The following is a 25,319-nucleotide window of genomic DNA, read 5'->3' as shown; positions in this document are numbered from 1 at the left end:
GGTCCCAGGCTCCTGTCCCACACGGTGCTGCTGGGTGCATTTTACACCGGTTTACAAACAGATTGTTTATTTTGTCTAGTGTTCAATGTTTGTTGACTTGTATGGAGATAAACACGCAGGATTCCGGGCCTCGCATACCTGTCCTGCCCATAAATTAACTGATCTCCCAAGGTGCTTATAGAAACAGCCCGCATTTGTTTCTGGAAGGTTTGGTTTCTGTAAATGAGGTGAGATTGGGAAATTCATCCCTTCTGAGCATGAATGTTGGATATATGTGTAATTGTCCTCTTGTATAGCTGCAGAGGTATAAAAATACATGTATAGAGACAAGGTGTCATAAAATATCCAGATATAAGCATGTGGGGGAATATATGATTCTTTCTTAGTTTTTTTCGGACTGCTTTAGAAGTTGTCATTGGAATTGAAGGTTCTTTGGACGACAGGCTGAGAAAAACACACAGCCCAAAACGTGGCGTCCCCTGCAACGCTCCCGGGTGCCGCTGTTCCCGGCTGGGGTCCTGTTGGCAGGGACAGTGCAAATCAGTCCAAACCACCCGTGTGTGCATTCCTCTATGAGTTCAGCTTTGCAAGTCGTTCTAAATTCATTTTCTGTGAACTGTGGCACATAAAATACATGAAGGTGCATTGTCCTGTAACTATGAGAGCATTTTCTGACAACTAAAAGGGATGGGATGGGCCTGCTTGCATAGGGAGAAGAAATGCATGCTGATTCCTCAAACTCCATGCAAATTAAGAAACTATTTTTTCCTGAAGTACTTTGTTATTATTTAGTATCTATGATGTAGTGGTTTATACTTTCAGAACGCTTTGCAGACTTTAATCAGACCTGAATAAACCCAACTTGATGAGGATGTTAAATTAAATGGAAATTAAGTCACTCTTACCCGTTTCTTAATGATTTGTAAGCCACTTTTCATACTCCTAAAGGTACCTTTTAAAACACTTTAAAAAATCATCTTACAATACTATTGCTTAATATATCTAAAACTGTTTTGGTTAGAGAAGAGGTAGGATTTATACTGTCAAGAACTAATGACAGCACAGACGAGACTTTGAAGAATGTAAATGCTGTTTTATCACCTAAAGCTGCACATAACTATTTGAGCCGGTTGAATTCAAGTAAAAACGCATGGATGGGAGGATTACTCCCTTCATTTGAAGCCTATTTAGAAGCCAGAATATATGACTCCTGGAGGTTTCTTTGGAGGACAGCAGAAGGAATATTTAGTTTTGTGTAAGTTTTTGCCATAAGCTTTTAAGGTAAAAAATTGTAGAGAAATTTTACTTGTAGAAGATGAACGAGACTGAACACCGTATGGAGGTGGCTGTTTTGGAGATAACGTGCAGGCTCCCATTACTGCACCGTCCTCTTGCAAGGTACAAACACGGCCCTAAACACCTTTGTGGGTCTGGGCTCCTCTGTTCAGTGTAACATTCCACGAGTGTCAGATGAAAACATCAGCTGCTTTGCTCCTGCGAGGCTCATCATATTTTCTTTGTGACAATGAACATCTCTGGTAATTGATTCTTCCAACATCTGGTGTGCAGATTAACATGTGGAACTAACGTCCCCAAAAGCAGAAAGGTGATCCATTTTCATCCTGTTGAGTAGATTAACAGGTCAAGGTGAGGAAGTGGAACACAACCACATTTTAAGCTCTTTTTGGTTCCGCTATTTTATGTTACTGAATATGATGCAAAGAGTTTACCTTCTCCTGTTACAATTAGTGACTATAAGCACTGCAGGTGATTGTTTTAAAATAGGTTCTGAGGCACTGAAGTAGGATGGGAGTTGTGAATCTGTCTGATGTCTAATGCATCGGAAGGTGTGTTTTAGGCATCCAGCAGATCTATCAGAACATCGTAAAGCTGGATCTAAACTAGAGGCCTTGGTTTCTCTTAATATAATAGACTTGTGATAGAACAATCTTGGGAATTAGAAGTGTATGTCCTGCTAATTGTAGAAGCTGAGAACCCAGATGAATCTGCTCTACCCAGTGAGGATACAATTCTCACAGTTCTCTTGTTCTGAAGCGACACAACCTGTGATTGCCGGAGTTCCGGGGAGTTGCTGGTAGCAAAGGGAGTCGGCGGAGTCTGACTCCTGGGGTTCAAGAATCACTTTGCCAGCTTTGAGCCTGTCATCCAGGTTTCTGTCACAAAAAGTGTGATGGGATTCATCTCTTATCTAACAACTGGGGAAAAAGAAAAGATCCGGGTCTTTTAGAGAGTTTCCAGGCAACCGGGAACTTGGTCAAAGTAAAGAAAAAGATATTGAACAAATGCATTTTCCTTTTTTTTGTTTTTTTTTTTTTTTTTTTTAGTAAGAAGGCTCCAGCTGAGGCTGAAGGCTCAAGGAACAATAGGTTTAATAATAGAAGAATATCTAGCATTTTCTTCTTATCTAGGAAAATGATGGCTTGGTCTGTGACTGGCAGCACTGCTGTTTCAGATACACGTGCTACAGATCCTTTCTTGTATAGTAACAGAATTGTAAGTCCCAGGCTGTCATTATTTTAAAGTGTTTTCCAAACGCCACAGTCAATATTTCACCAGTGTTCTGAGCCCCTCAGCCTGAAACATTTCTGTATATCCTACAAGCATTTAATCTATGTCATCAGAAACCTTTTTTTTCTTCCCCCAAAATGTAAGCTATGGGTTGACTAATGGTTTACTAATGTTGTGAATCACTTAGAGCCGCAGATGGCTGTATATACTCCAGTGAAGTTCCTTCTAAATGGGAGGCTGAATAATAGCATCTCCAGTTGCTGCTGGCAAACGTACTGACAAGAACACCCGGAAAAATCATCCTTAAAGATGCCCATTTCTATAACTCAGGCTGAAAGAGAATTGCTGAGTGCGACACTTTGCTTATTTGTTTTACAGGCAGCAGGGATGCAGGGTAAGGGTGTTGGGTTTTATTCATTTATTTTAATGTAGTTCTAGCTTTGGCTGCCGAGTATCCAGTGAGGAACAACAGGGAAAATGCCATTTGGGATGGATGCCACCAGATCCCCGTTTGCAGAGGAGGTGGCACAGCCCCGTGTCCCGTTCCTGGAGAGCCTGCAGCTCCCCGGGTCTGATCTGTCCTTCCCAATTAAAGGAGCCAATTCACACCAAAATGGAAATTGGCCCAGCATTAGAAAGCAGCTTACCTTCACCTTCTACTACAATAAGGGAATGTCAAGCTTTGGAAGCCTCTTTGCTTTGCTTTCTCTGGGGTCACTTATAAAACCCCAGAATGCTTAATCCTGGAGTGTCAAAAATACCAGAATAGGATCAGTCATTTCAGGCAAACCCAGATGATTTACATATTCTTTAGAGCTTGGTTAAAATGTATTTATGTGCAAAATGTCCCATATGTGTTTATCCATTGCATGTAATGCATATTTCTTACTTGAAATCATTTTGACCTTTGGCTTCCCAGTTCCCTTTCAATTACACCGTTCATCTCCGTTTTACTTCACATGCAAAGCGAACTGCACGGAGCATGATTTTGCCATTCACAAAATTCACCATTTCATGGGAAAAATATTTGAAAGTAAATTCCATATGAGGTAGATCTTCATCCCAGAAATGGCGGGGATTATCAGTATGGTTGTTAAATAAAACTGGAATCTATGACTCCCAGATCACAGGTTTCAGTGGGAATTCTACCAGTAATTAATTGGGGCAGGACTGAAGCATTGAGCTTTCCTAAAGCCCCACACTGGAAGGATTGATTTTAAACTCAAAGTAAATTAACTACTGTGGAGAGAGTACAGAATAATAATAACAAAAATCTTTTGTATGATTATATTTCCCATGTCCATAGCAAGTGTTTCACGTCTCTGTAGCAGAAACAGTATCTTCTGCAGTTATTACCATCTTCAAATTAATTGTCATAGGGAATGAAATGGTTTTGTAAGGCTGTTCCTGCATCCACAGGGTGAGTTTTATGGAGAAAGATGAAATTTTAAAAAGATTCTGGAAAGATATCAGCCAGATTCAAAACACTGAGGATTTTATTAAGCTTGATCCAGGAGAAGACTCTAGAATTTGGTGGAAGATGGGGAATGAATGGGGAATGAACATCCAGGTTCTCAATGTTCTTCCAAACATGAAATTCCAGCCAAGGCTACTGAAGTTCATGAAGTGTATCAGTTTTAACTGGATCGTATTTTCCAAAGGATATTCTCTTTCAGTCTCATTCTGGGCATCTGAACCAGGTCTTGGAATTGCTCAGTGTGAATCATTATCTCTTTTTACCTCATACTCTACCATTTAATTTTGAGAGGTAAAAATAACAAAACCAAAAGAGAATTTGCTGTTGGTGGGACAAAAATGATGGCATTTGAGTGCTTCCATGAAAGCAATGTGACACGAGAAATTTTAAGAAGCTCTGTGAATACTATTAATATTTATGATGCTCTCAAGCAAACAGCTATTGTGTGCCACATCCATCAAAGATAAGAATTGTATTCAACTGTGTTGGATGATAAACATTGAATGACAATAGCTAGAGATTATATGAGGGATTTCATACTCGTGTTTTATGCCTGTGTGAGTAAAAGCACCATGTTATTCCACTGCGAACCAATAATTTTCGTTCATGAAATTAGATACACTTGCTGATACTTGTTACAACCGTAGTCCAAACCATTAATGAATACGCAGGGCGTGCTGATGCCAAGGGCTTTAAAGATCCTGTTGCAAGCTACTCAGGATAAAGTCCTAAAAGCAGCATTTTCCACTAATCCTCCTCTTGGAAATCACGCCAAAGCTTATCAAATTGCAGTGATTTGACCACATACTGCTAGTTGTTTGCAGTTTGGATGAATGTTAATGATTACCCCATGAAATGAAGGCCCTTCCAGCATCACAATCTGTCTTTTTATATCTCATGTTTCTCCTTAAATAAATTCCACCTCTCCACCACCAGGCATGGGGCAGAGTTGCCCGTGCTGCGGGAATGCCGGCTGCCACCCCACGCCGACATCTGTCTTTAGATAACGTGCCCAGGGATGTCCTAAGGCTGGCATTGCTTTTATCACTGCAAAATGCGGTTTTGGAACTGATTTAGGATCATCCAGGCAAGCACCTGTGGGGCAGAGATATAGGAGACATCTCTCCCTGCTCTTCTGGCCCAGGCTGCCCAGGGGGGTTGTGGAGTCTCCTTCTGTGCAGACATTCCAACCCGCCTGGACACCTTCCTGTGTAACCTCATCTGGGTGTTCCTGCTCCATGGGGGGATTGCACTGGATGAGCTTTCCAGGGCCCTTCCAACCCCTGACATTCTGGGATTCTCCTCAACTCCACACGTCTCCATGCGGTGGCCATGGTGACTCCCGGCCTCGGCGTCCCTGTCCCATCAGCGCTGGCTCTGCCCCTATCATCAATCTCTGCCTTTGACACAGAGCCTGTACGCATTGCCGCTTGCACGTTCTTTCTGCCCTGTCTTCTTATTAAAAGTGTCATGTTCTGGAGATACTTCTTCCTGAAGATGAGACTAGTGGTGCCTGAATTCTGCACTGCACTCCCACATTTTTGGAGAGAAACCGTAATTCAGAGTTGATTGATGAGTACCTGTAGCATCTCTGGTCAGGTGTTTCTAAATAAGGCTGTATTTGGAAGAGTTAACATGCTTTCCATCTATCAAGGGCAGGAGGACACCCAGGTGTTCTTGCAGCAGGACTCTCTTTGATCCATGTGAAGAGTTACTATTCTTAGAAAACTCTCTCCAAGGATGCACGGGCACTAAATTCTTGTTAGAAGTAAGTGGTTCCAGTAACAAATGTGCAGGGGGAAATGCTAAGAGGTGCCGTTGCGCTGAGCTGTGCTGCTGCTGGAGGGCTGTCTGCTTATCCTGTTCCTTTCGCTTTGCTTCTCCCATCTTCATGAAACACCTGCTGATGGAGGGATCCCTTGGTGGGCTGTCGAGAGCGGCAGGACCTCCCGCAGCCCAGGGAAACTGCTGGAGGGAGCTACAAAGCTTTTACTTCATCTACCTACGATGAGACTCTTCTTGTTCCTTAACAATTACCCAATAATTTGGCTTGTATGTGGTTTTTTTTCCAGTGTGCTCATTCTGGTTTTATTGCCAATTAACTTAGCATTCTAGTCTTGGTCTACAGCTGATTGGCCAGTCATTTGAACTAAAGCCCTCATCAAAAGGGCATCATTTGTAAAACAGAGAAGAAATCTCAGAGATACTGAAATTACTGTTAATTAAATCAGCACATGAATATAATGGGCACACGTGAACAAAATTATGTTTGTTTTTGAGCTGTTCTGCTGGCTGGAGAGTAAGTCTTATTAGGACTGTTTAATTGTCAGCCTGGATTTATAAGATGTACAGAGAGCTGAGTTCCTTCTGCATGAATTAATTTTGCATTGTGTATACATGTATGAGTGATACATATAGTTCTTCGCTTATGCAAACAGACCATGTTCTTGCCAAGCAGATGCTGTACTATATTTCTCATGTACATGTTGCACTGAAAGCTTTTCTTTTTAAATGGTCATTTGTATTTGGCACAACTCTTGTTCAAAGCTGGCGCTGACCTTAACGTAGTTACTTGTGATTTACATGGCCCCAAGATCAGTTAGGCTTAGGAATTATTTTACATGTGATTTCTATTTTTTTAATTCAATTAAAACAGCACCATAAAGATGGAGCAGAGGAGCAATCAGGGAGCTTTAGAAGTTGTAATGTAGCCTATAAGCAGCTATTCTGTATAAAAAACATTCTTCCAAAGGTGCCTTAGCTTTCCTGAAAATGCTAAACTACAGCTTTATTAAGATAATCAAGATACTCTAACACGGTGCTTTGGGACAGCCTTGGAATAGTCTGTGTTGCTTAATTCTGAGGCTCTTGAATTAGCAGTTTCACAACTCAGCATCCAATGGAGCTGGAAGGCAAAACTGCATTTTGTCCTGGCTGGTGCTGGTCTGGGAGCCCTTTCAAGATCAGCCCAAGGCAGAAGACCAACAGTCCCTCGTGGGGGGCAGGACTGAGGGCACAGGGGAGCAGGCATTGAGGAGTCCAGGTTATTTGGGGGGTCGTAAATGCATTCCCTGCTGTGACGAGGGGAAGAAGTGGATCCGGTGAGTCTCAGTGGATGAAATGTTGGCATCAGGCTGTGTCATCTGTGGTCAAGGGCAGGTAGAAGCTAATTGAGTTTTGCGTAATCTTTGGGACCTTCTAATTCTGGGTTGGTAAATGCATTGAAATGGCAATGACTCTTGTCATTCCAGCTTGCTTTCCACCACTGCCCAAAACCTCAGTGCTGTGAGACCAGCGCCCGAGTGGCTTCTGTACTGGAATTGGGAAAGAGCTCAAACCTGCTCTTCTCGGTTCCTGCGGAGGAAGAACCTTCCCCTGACCTAATTACGCACTGATCGCAGCCACCATTTGCTGCTGCTGCTTGTACAGTATCCCAGTATTGTTGTAGTAAAGAGCAGGAGGAAAAAGGCAGAGAATATAATTCATTCATCTCCATTCCTGCATGTGTCCTTTCTCCTCATGGTGTTTCCTTGTGGTCAGGTAAATCCCTGTAGTGTTGGCTTGGCTCTGTGAAAGAGGAGGAGCCATCAGAACTGAAGTTTGATAGGAAGAAAACGTGGGGCCATTTGGACACGGCAGCATTTTGGTGTGCCAAGCATGGGTTAACAAGCTTGATGTACTTCATGTTGATAGAGATTCAAGCACAAACAGAGTATTTGATCTCTGTCTCTCATTAGGGTGCCATTTTTTCCTTAGAGTGTGGATGTCAAAATGCATTTGATCTGTTGCAGAGTTAAAAACGCTCATTGTTTCAGCCTCTGTTTTGAAGCTCACCTAATGAAGAGCAAATTTCAAAAGCAAAAATATGCCATTAAGTTTTGCATCAGAATAGGGAGCTGTAATGGTTGTTTAGCTTCTTGCCTCTAGATTGCCAGCTCAGATCTAACTCTGCCAACAGAAATCAGAGATGTTTACCCGCCTGCTCTCAGGCTTTCATTTTGAACCTGTTCTACTCTACTCAAATACTCACAAAATGGGTCTAACTTTAGTGATTATGGCAAGCAGGAGACTTGGGCTCCACTCTCTGTTCCAGCTACTTTTCTAGAAGTTTGTAATGCACATACATACCCGGGACTTTATTTCGGCTTAAAAGATGCCTATCCAAGGATTTTTACCGAGGTATTTCCATACCGGGTTTGTCCTTTAATAGAACCGCAGCTGCACTAGAAACTCCCACCCAGCACACAGGTCCAGGCTCTCCCAAGGACTTGATGCAGGACCAGTGAATAGGAATTGACCAACAGGTAGCTTGTAAAAATAAGTGTGTTAGAGATGTACAACACAGCCAGAAGTACGACACTGAACTCCCAGAAACATGTGCATACCTGAGCTTTTATAGAACAAATAATTGCATTCCCACGAGTTCATATTTATCCGTTATTTTCAGCCGTAAATTTGCCATTTTAAATTTAGAATTAGCTATTGCTTGCAAGTTGCATAACTCATACAACAAAATCAGCTGCAAACTGGTTTGGGTTTGTCCTTTTTTTTTGGTGAGAGCACTTTTGCATTTACATGATTACCTGCTCAAGAAAAAGAACAATCCTAATGGTCTCCACAGCTTATATCCCATGCTCTGAATGTCAAACCGCAAGTTAGAATAGTTTTGTTTGGTGGAAAAAATATTCAGGTTAAGAATTATTCACGGAAAATAATTCTGATTAATTGAGTACATTTTTGAGTTTTCCTAACAGGTCATGATCAATTCACAAAGAGGAAAAGGAATGCAAAATTCATCAAATAAATTATTCATTATATTCACTCAGCTATAGCTAACAATGAATTGTCTAGACAGTAATTACTAATTTTTTAACCTATGTATGTTCACATCACACTATTGTGTGAACAGCTTCCGTATACAGTGGCTTGAGATAATGGTAATGGATGTAAGTCAACTAGCCGGGGATTTTAATTGGGAAATTATATTGGATTTTTTTATTGAACTTCCATAAAACATTACATAAATATTGAATATTCTTAATGTTTTTCTCCAGTTGAAAATATAGGCACACAGAGTTCTGTGCTAATTTGATTTGTGGATAAGCAAACATCTTTCACTTTTAAAAATTCTGCTCTAAAATTCTCCAAAAACCCATTAAATTGAGAATACAGGAAGAATCTATGAGTCTGGCCCAATACCAGTGTTCTCCATGGGATGATTTTGCCCTGACTGGTTGCCTGGCTCCTCAGCGGGGTTCCTGCCCATGTGTGGGGTCAGTGGGGTGCTGTGATTCACCCCTGATGGTGCAAGGACCAGAAAGCTCAGCCCTTCCCCTTTATCACTGTGGCAGAAAATGGAGACTTTGGGGGAAAATCCCTTTGGTTCTTGGTGATGCAAAACCTCTGTGGGGAGGGATCTGGCCAGGGCTGGTGGCACAAGCCGATGGTCCTGCGGGTCTGTCAGTACGTGGTGGTATCACAAACCTGTGCTACCAATCATCAGTTTTGTGGGTGTGACAGTTAAGCAAAGAGGTTTCATATTCCTGTGACGTTTTTGCAGAAATCTCTATTACTTTTACAGTGAATTAGTGAAGAGTTAGATCGAAAATAAAGCAGCAAATCATAATCTTGAATGGATTTGTGATTGAACGTGTGCCCCCTGGGCTAATTGCAAGTTAGTAATGCTGCGGTGCTCAACTGCTCTGAGTTGATCAGAAACTGCCGTTCATAAAGCTCTTCCATTTCACGTAGGGTAACTCGCCTTAAGAGAAAAATAGCAGTAAACCCACACAAACGACGGGTAATTATGCAAAAAAGTAGGACATTGTAAAAGAATATTTGCATAAAATTTAGGTTTTGTGTATGTGGGTTTAAGCTGCATCCTTCAGGTGTGGTTTGTAGAGAGGCGCGTTACAAACCAACCATGTGTAGCTCCCATTAACCCCAGTACAAGCTCTGATTCTGACTTCCTGTGTGCTTAATGTTATCTTAATGCAATTTAATGTTATATTATGTTTAATTGCAGTAATTTAATTAATGGTTCTGTAAATAAGAAGGCTGCATTGTGCCCTCCTACACACAGATATGCTCAGCAAGCAGCTCTAGTGGCTCCTGCGAGACTGAAGTTTATGTGTCTTAGAGCAGAATGCAACCCTAAGGATGTATGATAAAATGCCCAAATCCCAGAATAGCACTGTAATGGTGTTTGCATTGGAAATGTTACGGTATTAGTTTGAGCTTACAGGAGGAGAGTGGCATTTAAAACCCAAACCTACAGATTCCTCCCTAATACTTATTGGTGGGGTAGGTCATAGAATTACTTCCCTGCCTAACAGGATTCCATTTAAAATAGTTTACAAAGAGTTAATAACAAAACTGTTATTAATTGCATAACCTCCTATTAAAATTGTTGCAGAATTCTATTGGCCCAATGGGTTACTTACAAGCCAGAGCTTCCAGGCATTTATAATCCTTCTATTGATGTGCCTATAACCTTCTTTAACACATGCTACTCATGTCTGTTGCACACTTGGAATGTCTATTAAATATTGATTAGACTCCCTTGCAAACCATTTACAAATAGAAGCCTGTAATATAAAATGTAACCTAAAGTCATTAAGGCTCCATGGTGTGCAGGTTAATAGCAGAAATCTTGCAAAGTTAGGGAGTGCATGAATTAAGGGGATTGTTTTCATAAACCATTCTGTTAGTACTGGATGGTGGAGCCCGCACTGAAGTCAGGGAGTTCCCATAGCATCTACAGAAGATTTTAAAAATACGTTTATAAATGGGAGGTGACATAATGTGCAACTTCAGATGTACCAGGCAAGCTGAATTCTTTTTGTGTTTTTTAGAATAGAGCTGCGTAAACTAAAGCTCCAAATATTTGTGCAAAGGAGGAGGAGCATTATGTATTCACGTATGGTAAAGAGGCCCCTGGTGTTGCTGCTGTGAAATGCATAGATGTTCTGCTGATGCTGCTGGAATTATACCATATTATCTATATCATAAATCACCGACAGCTGTTTCTAAATCAGCCCCTAAACTGAACTGAATTCAGCATAAGTAGCGTCCCACTTCAGCATAATTGCCTACTGTTAAGCTTGGACGTAAATCACATTTATGTCCCTTCCAATCCATACCTGGTATAAGTGAAATAAGAGTAAGACCCTTTGTCTGAATTTGCCTTGCGCTGAGTTTGCATTGCCATTTAACTTAATATTATTGCAAATGCCCCTGACACGTACTTTTAAAGTAGGATTTTTTTTTTGAAATGGCACTTGACCCCTAAGGATAGATGAGATTTGGATGCACCACCATTCTGTTGTGATTAACAGGGTATTTAGACAGGCAAGAGCCAACTCCAGTCCAAAGTCTGAGTACTCTGCAAACCTACCCAACACTGCGGTTGAGTTCGGGAATGACAAGCACCAAACCCCAGGCAATGACGGCAATCAGCAGGGCTTTTTGTTATGCAAAGGGAAAAAATCAGATAGATGGAAACAATGATCAACCAACAACGATTCAAAGCGCTTTCTTTCAAAGCAGCTCTTGCCATTTCCAGCTGCCTCCCTTCTTTGTCACATCTCACTCCTCAGATAAACAGCACAATTGGTCAGACCCTCACTTTGCCTTTGCAGTTTTCTCTCATTTCTCAGTGTCTGTACCTGACCCCCAGCTCTTAAAAGCCCGACAATTAAGCGAATTCCAAAGAGGATTACAATGGAGAATCAGAGGGTATAAATGTGATTTAGCGCGGAGTGCTGAGCATGACAAATAATTTCTGTGCCCAGGCCTTGCTTGCTCTGAAATGAGTTTCATTTAGAAACACAGAGCAGATTCAGCCGCTTCCCGGTGCGAAGTGTCAGGTGCAGCCGTGCAAGTTTTGCAGATCGGTTCTTGCAAGGCTTCCCGAGGCTGCAATACCCTTCCTTAGACCAAAATGCCACCGTTTTTGTCAGCTTCTTAGTCCTGGAAGGAAATACAGAGACATGCATGTGCATACCAGCCTCCCAGGCTATTTCATTCTCTTTGCAAGAGCTTGGCTGAAAGAGCAAGGACATTAGAGCAAGGACATTAGAGCAAGGGCATTGCATGGTGGACTCAGGAGATCTGGATGCAAAAAGTTTCCAAAACATGCCGTCTAAGTTTACAACGAAAGTGAAAAGTTTACTGAATGTTTTCCTGCAGTGAGTTTCTCTATGAGAAGTTTGTCTTAAGCTTTCACTATTGCAGAAGCTGGCTGGTGTTTCATTGATTACTGAAGAAATCTCTCACATCAGAATATTTATAGCGTGCACGTGTGTGTTTGCATGTGTCTGTGTATGGAGTTGCCTTGGAAACAAGGGGAGAAAGCGCCATGAACCAGAACATGCTTTCCCTTTAAGGAAAACTTGCGCTATTGTAAAACTACACCCAATAACAACCTAATCCATTCATCCATTCTGTGAGCAGCGTGCAGCTGGAGTATGTGGATCCCGTGTAAAGATGACAGAAAACCACTTGACTTTGTGTTTGAGCCTATTGTCAAACACATGGCTTGACATCGGTGATGTTGCTAATAACATGGAACATGAATTTATGCAAATTATTGAAAAAGTTAGCAATTCTCCAGGTGCACATTCAAGTTACTAAGATATGAAACAGACCTAGAGCGTGCACATTGCAAAACAAAGCGGACAATTTTACCTTACATATAAGAACAGCTGTTTCAGCATATTGGCCTCAAAGACAGTATGTTGAAACAGCTGTCCAAGTGTTTTGGAGGTTAATCTACTCAATTAATCATTGTGCATTTTTTTTTCAATTTATAATAATGTTTGCACCGTTCCTTATGGGCATGTGAATAAAATACTTTAGTCATCAGTGAAATGCATATCAGGAAATATCGTGTGAGAAGAAAATCTGTTTTCAAAGTGACGCTGGGTCTTGGAGGGAGAGAAATGTTGTAAATACAGACGCTGATCTCAGCAGCCAAATTATGGTCGCATTTTAAATATAAATTTCAGAGGAGAATCACCAGCCAGATTGTTCAGTGAGACACAATAACCTGGACTTCTGTGTGAAGTTCTGTGAAATGAGTGAATAAGGTCATTCTCTGTCGGCTGTTGTTTCCAGGTCATCGAGGAGCTTCCACCTCGAGTAACTGCGATGCTTTTGTGGTCTAAGCAAAAACTCTTTGGGCTGCAGTGCAAAAAGAGCTGAACCGTTGTGGCCTCTGATAAACAGCCGGGGGCTGTTGGGGTGGAGGTTGTGCTTTGGGATGGGTGATGCTCGGGATGGGATGCAGAGCTCGTTGCCCCCCATAACCCCTGCACATGGTGTTGCAGATGTGAGGAGGAGATGCTGTACCACAAAAACAGGTGTGATTGCTGTGATTGTCAAAAATAACCCTCTGTGAGGTTTTGCCCTGGAGGGAGGTTTGTTCTCCGGTGTGTTGTGCTCTGATAATCACACCTAGAGCAAAAGGCTCCTGCTCTCACCTCACCTGGGTTCATTTTGCAATGTTTTATGAATGAAATTCTAGAACCTCGCACATTTTCTGTGTGTTCACAGGCGCTGAATTGCAGACAGCCGCTGTCAGAAAAATCCTCTGTCAATCCATTTGACCAGAAATAGATAAAATTTAAACATCACTTCCAACCTTTCTAAATATCACTGCACACGTAAAAATAGCAAAATCTTTATATATCATATCCCGGTCCACCTTTCATGTCAGTGGGTTTTTTTTAATCAAATGTTGGGTTTCTGGCTTTGTTTTCCCCAAGAGACCATGCAGAATAAGTGGGAAAAGTTATCATAACAGTTGGAGAAATACAGACTACAGCAGGTACCGCTATGCTTAATGGCTTCTAAAGTCTTTTCCACCACACTATTTTTCCCAGATTCGAGGTTTTATTCCCCTCTGGACTGAATAGCAGCTCATGCTGGAATGAGCTGTTTTAGATTGAATCTCTGTTTATGAGATTCTTGGCTAAGAAAAGAGAATAAACCAACCAACAGAGCAGAGATGCTGGTGCAGAGGAGGGAGCAGCAGCGAGCCGGGGCTGCCGTGGCGCAGCTCAGACGGCTGGTCCCGAGATGCTCCTGTTGCTCGTGTCCGAGGCCCATTCTGTCTCAAGCTGTTGCTGTTTCTCGGCCCCATCGGTGACACAGCCCAGCGCTACCTGGCCAGGAAACCCGCACGTCATCTTCTTGTCCGCTCCTGTCACAACTTGGCATTAGGAAGAAAGAACGTTGCGGTTTTATTCTGGGTTGTTCCCCGTAATAGCTTTTGTCAGGTTGCATTGGCTGGGCCGAGCGGAGTTCAATTACAACACTACTGGGAGAAAAATCCAAAGCTAAATCAACAACAACTCGCGCAATTGCCTTCATTAACAAAGGGGAAGAAAAACAGTATTAAAATGCCATGTACTGCCGCATTTGAGGGAGTGTAACCTTTGGGCAGTTAGTTAAATGTCAGTGCCATTTAACAAAAAATGAAAACCAAATAGAAAGGTATGTTTGATGTGGTTGTTGTGGTCCTGTGACTTTAGAAGCTGGGCAGTGGTTGACCACCTTGTATTACATTGGCTGTGAAAAGAGCAAACATTTGTCCTTCAAAACTAAAGCAGGAGAATGTGGAGTGAAACTTTTGATCACTTTCTGCTTTTTGTTCCAAGGTGCCTTCTGGCAATAATTCCTGAGCTTTTGGAAAATGATGAAGTCGTAGCACAGCGAAGGAGCCAGGATATACTGAAAGAGTTTTCATTACAAGATCCAGTCTATCCATTTTCAGATGATTCCTGCTGCCTAGAAAATGTGAAAATTCAGTAGTATCACTGAGATACTTTGCTCACCATGTCCTCACTCATTTCCTCATGTGGACTTGGACCCAGGTTCGGGCTTTGCAGGCGAATACTCCCACCAAGGTTTTGCGTTTGTACCTTCATGGCATGGATTTAAACCCAAATACACTTCAATTGTGTCGAGACCATTGTTTTTATGCCTACAGTGTTGTCCACCAAAAATCTGAGCAGAGCATGTTGAGGCTGTACCGAGCTGTGGGAACTGGTGCGATGCTGGGGGATGTCCCATTGCTGGGTCCTCAGCTCATGGCAAGGTCACAACACATGCAGAGCTGAACCTCCTTCGCACTGCTGCTGTTTGCATCCTTATGAAGTAAACGTAAAGGGGTAGTGGTCTTTGAATGAAAGAGCTTGTAATCTGATTGATGCAAGACCCTCAAATTTTGGAGGAACAGTTTGAAAACAAAATGTGGGAAGTGCTGGCCACATGTGTGCTGTGCGAGAACATTCCAGCCACTGGGGAGGTGAGGTGGCATCAGGGAGGGACAACGTGGCTGAACACTTCAGGGTGTAAGGAAAGAAGGGAAAGAGAAGCAATTGTATGAAGTGTAAGGTGAGGAGAGCTTGCTCTTCTCCGTGTGGTAATTGTATAGTGGTGCATTCAGCTGAAAGCACTTCTGAGCTGCAGTTCTGTGTTACATTTATGAAGGCCTTTAGGTGCAACACTTTGTCAGTCCTGCACTAAAATGATACGTCAGAATGCCAGAGAATCTTTTCTTAAGCTGTGTCTTCTGTAGTAAGCGTCTTCCCTTGTATTTGTCCATTTAGCAGGAGCAATGACTGTGCAGCAAGAGGACGCAGCAGCTGCAGTACAAGACAGAGCGTGGTGTTAGACCTGGCCTTGCTTCCACCTTCCAACAGTAAACTATTTGAAATTGGTACAGCAAAAGAAGAAATAAATGTATTATCATTTGAAAATCTGCCTGTTTTTAGAGGAAAACTAAAGAATGAATGGTTAACACACCAGATGTTAAGGAAGATAAATTTCCTTAATGAAGGCGAATAGCGAATATTCCATTTGAACAGTCCAGTGGTGATGATCTCATTTCTCTTTGCAACTGAGTCAGGGTGTGTAATTTTGTGTCTCACATTAAGTAAAATGGCAGATAATGGGAGACATTTTCCTCCACTGAGATAGTTCTTGCATGTAAGTTCTTCAACACAGGCCGGGTAATTCTCTTGTTCCTCTCTTGCTGTGCCTAGTTTATCTTTCTGGAAGATCAGTATTTTCCCCATTACTCAGAATGTAACAGGTTCTAAAGAAATAGATTGTCAAGTTTAAATTTGAATAGTGGCTTAATGACTTCTAAGGGCTAATTATGAAGTTAATGCTTCAGAAGGAAAGATGGAAGTCCTTTTTCATTTTCCTCTGGTCCTTCATTGCCTTTTGTTGAGATGGAAAACCATGTCACCCACTACTTCATATAGTTTACAAGCACTTTAGAACTAGAAGTTTTAAAACCACGTTGAAGTCCCTGCCTGGACTAAGTTTAGTGCTGAGGGGTAAGGGCAAGGAACCATTATTAAAATTAGTTATCGAAGAAACATGCTGGGATTTTGATATACACTTGCTTTCATAGAATAATAAGTGGAAGACCTTTGTCTGTTTACAGAATGCTTCCATCGAAAACCAATAACACTGTCACCTTCTATTTCTATTCCTGAGAAACATTAATGTCACCCCCCCCGTCTGCTATTGTCTTGCCCCATTTCAAACCACCTGTGAGCTGACACTGGAGCCCTCTCGAAGCGGAACGTTTTGCGGTAGTTTCATATGAAGAGGTATTCTGTGATACTTCTCTGGAGTGCATTCAGCTTTCTGTGCCATTAGAGTATATGCTAGTATGCCATTATTGTTTTCCACTTAAGAAAGGTGACAATACAGTATATCCTTCTTACCTCCCATCTGTTCCTGGTTGCTTTATTTGTAGCCCTCTATATTTCGTTACAGTCACCCATACTTGTTTGCTGCACAGCTGAATTTCAGTTAGCCAACCGATACATTAACTCTTTGAGATGTCGCACGCTCAGCATTTGCTTGTTATGCAAAGAGGCCGGTTAGTAGGAAAGATGTGGGAGTTGGTATTTAAACCAGAACCAGCAGCCTGAAGACCCCAAGTTTGAGCGTGGACCTGGGACAGTTGGAACGCGGGTGCAGTTCCTTGATCTGGTGGGACTTCTTCCACCTCAGTTATTTTAGTGGCATAATGAAGATAACTGTCCTGTTGTCCTTGGCAGAGCTGGGAACTGGTTTTAAAGTGTTGCAGAAAGACAAGGTACTATCAGGAGTAATTTAAATAAATCATTCCATATGTAATTTTTAGAACAGATGAAAGAGAGACAGGGAGAAAAGATGAAAAATTAAATAGCTTGATCCTGATTCCACAGAACTTGTACATTTGTGTTACTTCATGGTCTTTATTACAATTACTCCCTCTTGCACCAGCCCAGCTGAGAGCAGAATCCAGGCACAATTTGGTGCTCACAGGTTCTTAAAACATTCTTTAATTTAGGGACTATGTCTCCTAAAAGCAAATGGACTCTGGAAAAATACTGATGTTCTGAAAGCAGAGGCTCAGCTTTTGAAACAAAGCTGATATTGACCTAGTCTGCAGGAAATAAATACACCGCGCAAGAGTTCACCGGGAAATTCAATCAGGAAACCAAAAAAGTGATTTTGTTCTGAACTCGAATAAAAAAAAAAAAGGTTGTTCTTTATAAATGTTGTGCAAAAAAGAAATAATCAGACATAGGGGCATGTCAGAACAAGGCGGCACTTCTGAACAGGCTGGAAATCTAAATGAAGAACAAAAGCCAAGCCACAAAGCAGCAGAGTAAGGTAGAAAAAAAAGCTCCAGTAGTCCTTAGATCAGTCACAAGAGTCTCAAAAACTCACCTCAAATAAAGCAATATTCTTACTTGAGGAAATTATCAATTTTTAGTTTTATCTTTTTTCAAAATCAAGTATTCGCAAAGGCGTTTTTGACTTTTGTCAAGAAACTTTTTTTCCTCCATGTCCAAAAAGTTTCCAGACGGTTCTAAACGTAGGCAGGACACGTTATCTGTAGCGTTTGTTGAAGCAGAAAGTAAATGTTGAAGACTTGGAAGGCAACGTGTTCAAGTGCAGTAGCAGTGTCAGGACCAGCAACGTGCAGTTGATGTGCGCTCCCAAAATCGGTGAATAAACCACCAGAAAGCTCTGGGTGTGCAAAGACAGTAAAGGCTGGTGCCTGGGCTGGCTACAGGTGTGCTCCTCTGCCTTTTATTTTCAGCGTATCAACTAGAGCAGTAGGCGGCTTTATGAAGTGAAGTAGATAAAAGACGTGGTTGTATCAGCTGTGAAGTCCAGTGTCACTGTAGGAAACATGCAGCGGTCTAAAGATGGTCAGGAACACTGTGAGTAAAGGAGCCAACAGTGGTGTACAGCTGGTGATTGTTCAGCATTTTGAAAGCAGAAAGGGATAGACTTTCTCTCCCCTAATTCTAGACGTGAACTCCATACCAGACATCTGAGCCCTTCAATAGGCAATGGGGAGAGAGAAAACTTCTGAAAGACACGAGCCCAAGACGGGAACTGCCGGAGGATGAATCGCTCCCCATGGGTGCTCTGGGGAGAGCAGCGTTTTTGGGGGAGTGTTTCTGGGAGGCTCCAGAGCCTTTGCCGGCCAGAACCCGCTGCTGCAGCGGCAAGTGTGCTCCACACCGGGCAGCAGGCAAATGCAACCCATCAAATTACTTCAACAGGCAAAATAAGTAAGCACAGCAGTCTGGTCCTGACAGATAAGACAGACTATTTCAGGGGAAAAGAACAAACTTATTTGGGCAAGGCATGCATGGTTCCTGTCAGATCCACGTTCTTCAGAAAATCATATCCTCCTCTTGCAGGACAATGAATGTGAGCATCTAGTAGATTTCTATTGCATTTTAAGCTCCGTAATGCACTTCTCAAATATAGTTAATAAGTAAATGCATCTAGCTCTGTCCAGAAAATACAGTTCTTTATTGAATTTGCTTGGTACATTGTGAGCTCTGGACTTACACCAGTTTTTGAACTATGCTGAGGGAAAAGGTATAAAACCCAGTTCTTCTGCAGCCCCTGTCTAGCGAATGCTGAACAACTGTCTTCTATCAGGGGATTCCGGAGGACTTTGCACAATGCCACATGTATTTTTTTCTGCTTATAAATAGATATTATTGAGCCGTAGCCACTCTGTGAACGGCTTAATGAAGCAAGTCACCGTGTCCGAAGCACAAAGCGAACTCGCGCTCCCTCCGAGGGAGGATGCTCCTGCGGGATGTGGGCAAGTCGTGTAGACACGCTGTAATTAATTTGTGCATTCTTCTATAGCATTAAACAGCTGTTATTACAGAAGGACATGGATTTCTGCCCAGGTAGCACTCATGGTAGAAGATGAGCACACAGATTGCGGCAGTAAACTCATGTGATACGCAACCTTATGTTTCGGTGTCTGTAGTTTTGCACTTGTGAGACTGAAGCCTTTTCAAGCCGGTGAGTTGCCAGCTCTCCCATTGCACTGGTGGCAAAGGATTCCCTTCAGAAACCCCTCCTTCCCGCCCGCTCCGAAACAAACTGTGGTGACTAGGAAATGAATTAGAGAAATGTCTGAAAGGAATTCTTCAAAATGGTCACCCATGTTGTTAAGTATCATTAAACCTGTGGGACAAAGATACAGAGCCAGAAAATTGTATCTCAGACTATTGTTGGTACTCAAGTGAATCCAAGAGTTACATTCCATAAACTAGGCAAAGCATAACCTCCTGTGGGAAAAGCAACACCTTTGAGGAATGTTCATATTATTATTTAATAGCCATTTGAAAACAATCATTAGATTCTACTGAGGCTCTTGTCATCTTGCTCTTGAGTAGACAGCTCTGCCCATTCTGTATCCTCTTGAATTCAGGGTGATACTGTTTGATTCCAGTTGGGGGTGACCCACAATTTTAAGTCAGAATGTGATAATGTTTTATCTGGAATAAAAATGGAAAAAATAATGTCTTTAGATGTACTGTGAAATTCTAAATATGCTTTAAGATGGGTACCAATCACTCTCTGTTGAGAAGAACCAGCACAAGTCTGTCAGATGCTCAGGTCCTATACAGATCTCTAAACACAGTGTAAATTCCTGTATGAATGACTGGCAGAGGTTACCATACTTTAAGCCAGCTTTAGGTTCTGTATTTCTTGGTGTGCTAAAAGGCCCCGAAACACAAGGTGGGAGCTCTTGGTGTCTGTTCTCTGTGCAGCCAACTAAAATCAGATGTGTGATAGTTGCTCTCCAGCTGTAAGAATTTTCCATTCCTTTTACCTCAAGTCTGCACTTAGAGCGATGGTGTCTTGATGTTTAATACAGCAGGTTTGGAGAATCAGCTCTACTGGGACAGCAAATAGCATCAGCCTGGTCTTGGGAAAGGGCTTTTGCTCCTGCAGAAGGGTCTGGTACTCAGCGGAGCCAGTGGGGACTGCCTGACAGGTTGCAATTACTGCTGCCAGGTGCACCAGGCAGCGTTCTGAACCTTTGCTTAATGGGGGCAGATCTGCTCTGAATGACAAAAAATAAAATAAAACTGCCTCGGGTCATAGATATGACAGTAGCTGTGCTTCTAATCAGGTTTCACCTTCAGCAGCAGGTTTTGCTTATTCATCCTACATAAACCTCAAAATGAGCTGAATTTCCTTCCTAAAAAAACATGGAAATGGAATAAATCTCAGCTTTAGTTTCCATGAACTCCAAGACAGAATTACCGCTCTGGCTGGCCGTGCGTGCCAGTGGCTGTGCTGAGAGAAGAGCTCCCTTCAGCGTGTCTGTGGCAAAAAAGGCAAGTTATGAAATACGGCTCCAGCGTGGAGTCCCTGTATCATCCTTTTTTGTGCTGCAGCAAATAGCTTTTTGCAGCACACGCTGTAATATGCGCCTAGAATAATATTCAATTAGGCTAATAGTTGCTGCTTACGTTGTTCTGGAAGAATCATTGATTAAGAACCTCTCTGTATGGTTCAATCCACGTTCATTAATTTCTCCTGCAGAATAAATGCACCTGCCTGTTGTTCCTTGGGGATCCCAGTATGAAGTAAAGCCATTATGCAGGTAAAGGAAGGAGATAAAGGATGACCTTTAACTTTGACACCATAGCCTGCAGGATTTGTGATTTGCCATCTGTCATAACTGATCGCTCCTCACAGCAATGTGTGGGTGAGAAGTTGAGATGACAAAAGAGATGAAGGTTGGAGGGGAGCGGGATGGACCTTCCAGCCCCGCGTGTGCTCGCCGGGGCGGGAGGACTCGTGCGTGGTTCGTGAAAACTCGGGGTAAATAGTTGATTCCACAAGCGGCTCCGCTGCAATGATATTTGCAGAATAAGGAATTACCCATTGTTCAGCCTTTTATTAGGACTTTTAATGGAACTCTTCCCACATGCGCAGCCTCTGCGGTCTTGAGACAGGTATTGCTGCTTCAGCCCACAAATAACAACTGGTGGTAAATCTTACCTGATATAATGGTGGAAAATATAAATAGATTTCTAGCAACCAGGCTTCATTAATATGTATTGGAAACCTAAAATGGTATTCAGCTATGAGGGGGGAAAACTATGGAATTGTTTTGGATTACAATAATTTCAGGAAAGCATTGAATTTATGTATTAATTTTGCTTAATGGACTTATATTGCCTTGCTCTTTGATCTGAAGAAAAAGGTGGTGAATAATTTATCAAATAATAATAAAAAAACTAGCCCAGCCCACATGTCACAATCTGCCCTATAATTTACATTTTCTAAGAGATGCCATTTCCAGGCAGGAGAACTGGTTCCTAAAGCTTCTTCCTAATATTACAAATGTATTTTTGCGAGATACACTCTGGGGAAAAAATAATAATGAAGGAATGCAATTCTGCAGACAAATGTTTCAGCTCTGTGCCTTCTTCACTAAAGGCAGTCATTTCAACAAAATGCCAAAAGGCATTTAGCTGTAGCATTTGTCAGTGGAATAGGGTTGGCTTTAGGTTTCCCTCCTGATTTACAATTGACTGTTTATTGGGTTTACTGTAGTGCAGTGTGTTTTGTTAACCTCTGAAAAAGCGCATCCAGCTTGTGCATTAATCACAAGGATGATACCTGTGACAGTAACTGCGCCAGCTCGGGGCTTTTGTACGCGGCCAGATGGGGGGAAGGAGGTTGGCAGCCCCCAGGGGGACAGGGAAGATGTGCTGGGGTCCAGCTCCTGAGATGGTTTCTTATGAAATGCTTCATCGACTTCTCGGTGAGTCTATTTTCCCACCAAAAGCAGGAGGGAGAAGCCGTGTCATGTTGCCTGACTGGCTGGGTGAGCTGCCACAGTCACACTCCTGAGGAGGATTTAGGTCAACGTGGTGGTGTTTAAACCCTAATTATTGGGAACTTTGTGCCTGGAGTCCTCAGCTGGGTCGTGTGCACCTATTGCAGTCGTTCCTCAGTAGTTCCTGCTGCTGGACACACAGGTGTGGAACAGCATCGGTGAGCACCGCTCTGTCGTGACTCATGACACGTCTCCCATTCACATTTCCCCCTATTTGTCCAAAGCAATGAGTTGTCAAACATTTACTGTGGCTGTGTGCAGGGTTTATTCATATTTAAATAAAGCCATTATCCTGGCCTTGAGTTTCAGTAGTTTTGTGCTCTTCCTCTTGAGTATTTCTCTCAGTAGTGCCATCTAATCAGCTTTAGGTTTTAATTAAACAGCTGTCATTTGCTTCCTAGTTCTGTTGCGACCTGATGTTGTATTAAATTTTAATTTAGCATAGGCTGGATAAGAAGTAGATTCCTTCAGACAACAAAGAAACACTATTAGCAGGTTACAGTTGTAATTAAGAAGAGTTCTGCTGAAGTGCTAATGCATTCAGGTACAGAGAAGGAGCTGGAGATAAACACGCACATCATTGTTATTCAGGGATGGAGCCTGAAATAGGAATGTGTAGCTTCCACCTGGGCTGCTGGAATTGAAGGTTTTGGTCAAGATCTCACAGCTGAAACCCTTGACAACAGAAACAGGAGGGGATTCCCAGGTTTTCACCTGGGACGTTGCAGTAGCGGCAGTTCCAGGTTTGTGCTGGCGGCTCCTGGGGGTTGTTCCAGATGTTTCACGGATGCTGTGCCCCCTGGGAGGACCTGCCTATGGAAATCAACAGTATTATCCCCTCTACATCTCAGATGCTGTTAATAATAACCAGCACAGGTATCTTCAATTCAGTAAAACTTTTTTTCCCGCAGTAAACCCTACTGTGGAAATATAAAACAAGGCTAACAGGGTCTAGATGAAATGCTATTACTTGTTGAAGATGTGCTAAAAGATGTCTGTTTATAAATCTAATGGACAGTCAATTAGTTCAGTTCTGTCTTCATATTTCTTCCTCAGAGGCGATGTATTTTTTCAGTCTATACATAGCCAGCTCTTAAAAAGGTCTTTACACAGCCTATTTTATTTGTGTAACACTTTACCCAGGCATCAGGCATCTGAAATATTGATTTATAGAGTAGAATTGTTTACCAGTGAAGTGTAGTTTTTGTGAAGCTGCACTATCTAATGAGCGCGGGGGGCACCGTTAGCCCTGGGAAGGGGGAAGGTTCGGGACGGTGCTGGTGTCACGAGCAGAATGGGCAGATTCCAGAGCACCTGCAAACAGTGGGGTCATGAGGTGTGTCTTCTAAGAGCTTTTCTCTCATGCTCATCTTCACAGGGAGATTATGAAGTGAATGCAAATGGCTTAGAAATGGCTTAGAAATGGCATGCTGGCAAACTGCCTTGTGGGAGCGTGTTGGCACACACCACCATGTCCTCATCATATAGCTGGCATATGTTTACATTGGGTTGATGGCGTAGGATTTATGGGATATTTGCCGTTGGTTTGGTGAAATCTACTTACCTCTTCTCTGACATACCTGGGGATGAAACTCCCTCCGTTCCTCTTTGTCTGTGTTATACAACGTCTTTCCACCTGAGGTGCATCTCATTGTTTTCTTCCACCTGGCAGTGCATTTTCTTCTTAGTGTTGTTCACTCTCAGCCTTTGTAAAGGTTTTACAGTTGTTGTTTCGCACTTCCACTTTTGTCACATACTTGTCTCTTCCCCACCGTCCCTCCCTCATGGATGGCAGCTGGTTATAAATAAGCCCATTCAGCTTAAACAAAAACTAGACAGTCATTTACTGTGTAAAACATCTGGTTTATGCCTCTCAGAGAACAGAACAAAGACGTCGTATTTATTTCCTGAGGTATTATTCTGAAAACATCTCTATTCGGGACAACACTTAAACCCACACTTAAATCACATTGAAGTCTAAGTGTCAAGTTGAACACGTACTTTTAGTTCTGTTCGGAACAGAATGGACTCAAGTAGACGCTTAAATGCTTTTCTGGAGCGTGACTGCCCATAAAGCTCTAGTGGACTATATTAGTTAGCTGGCACTTGTGTTATTAGTACTTCAACTCATTTAATGCAGGGCGCTTTTTGTAGAAGTTTCCGAATATTGATTAATAATACATCTTAGTTGCAAGTATTTATTGGTCTTCTCCAGCTGTCCTCAGCTTGTGGTCAATGCCCATTATTTTCTATCAATCTCGCTAGCAGACAGAAGCGAATGATAGCGAATATATCTCCCTATGCAAGCAGCAAATTTTCACTAAAATCCATTTCTTCTTCCACCAATTCTAATAATGGAATTTAAAGTTAGATTAGTTTGAAGCAACTTTCCCCCCACCCCCCCAACTGGCAAGCAATTAGTTTTATGGAAGTTGAAAAATGAAAAGCGGATTGATTCAAAGCGGTATTTCCTATTGCAGGCGCTTTGAGAAGGCTGAACCAAGTCCCTATAAAAGCACAGATCCCTCTTTGCCCCCCACATGTGTCAGAAGCAGAACAAGCTACCCTGGAGCCATTTGGGGGCCGTTCCTCTCCAGCCCGCGTACCTGCTTACGCCAGGCGGGGACCTCTGCGCTCATTTGGAGTAATTAATCAAACCGCAGCCATAGGGGAGACACAGAGGAAGGCTGAGTTAATGGAGTCATTAGAGCGCCAGCACTGTGAATTCATCAGGATTTAGAGATAAATGTGGTAAAACAACTCGAGGTGGGTTTTTGATGGGAAGATTTAAAAAAATACCTATGGATGGTGTTGCTTAGTTTGTACTAACCTGCCGCATGCATAGTGTTTCTCATCATGTATTTATGACCCTGGAAAGGGTCAACTCGCAACACTGTGAGCTGGAACAGTAAGAAAGGAATGCAGTTATTGTAATGCTTGATAATCACCTGCCATGATTTGGGGCAAAAGGGTGGGAAGAGTCGCTGACACCCTCTGGAGATCGAACCCCAAGAGTGCTGTGGTTCCGCCAAACCGCAGATCTGCCTTCGCACATAATTGTGCTACAGGTTTCATCGCCACAGCAGCCAAACCTGTACATGGGCTCCAAAAGAG

The 25,319-nt window shown here is 42.4% G+C and overlaps 1 protein-coding gene across 2 annotated transcripts in view; it reads left to right on the top strand.

Moving 5' to 3' along the window:
• Positions 1-25,319, top strand: part of LOC102090998 (transmembrane protein 132B) — a 222,948-nt gene that overhangs the window by 159,686 nt on the left and 37,943 nt on the right. The window lies entirely within an intron of this gene.

This window comes from Columba livia, chromosome 17 (genome assembly GCF_036013475.1).
Source record: "Columba livia isolate bColLiv1 breed racing homer chromosome 17, bColLiv1.pat.W.v2, whole genome shotgun sequence".
NCBI classification, from domain to species: Eukaryota; Metazoa; Chordata; class Aves; order Columbiformes; family Columbidae; genus Columba; species Columba livia.
This window is presented reverse-complemented; position numbering and strand designations above follow the sequence as displayed.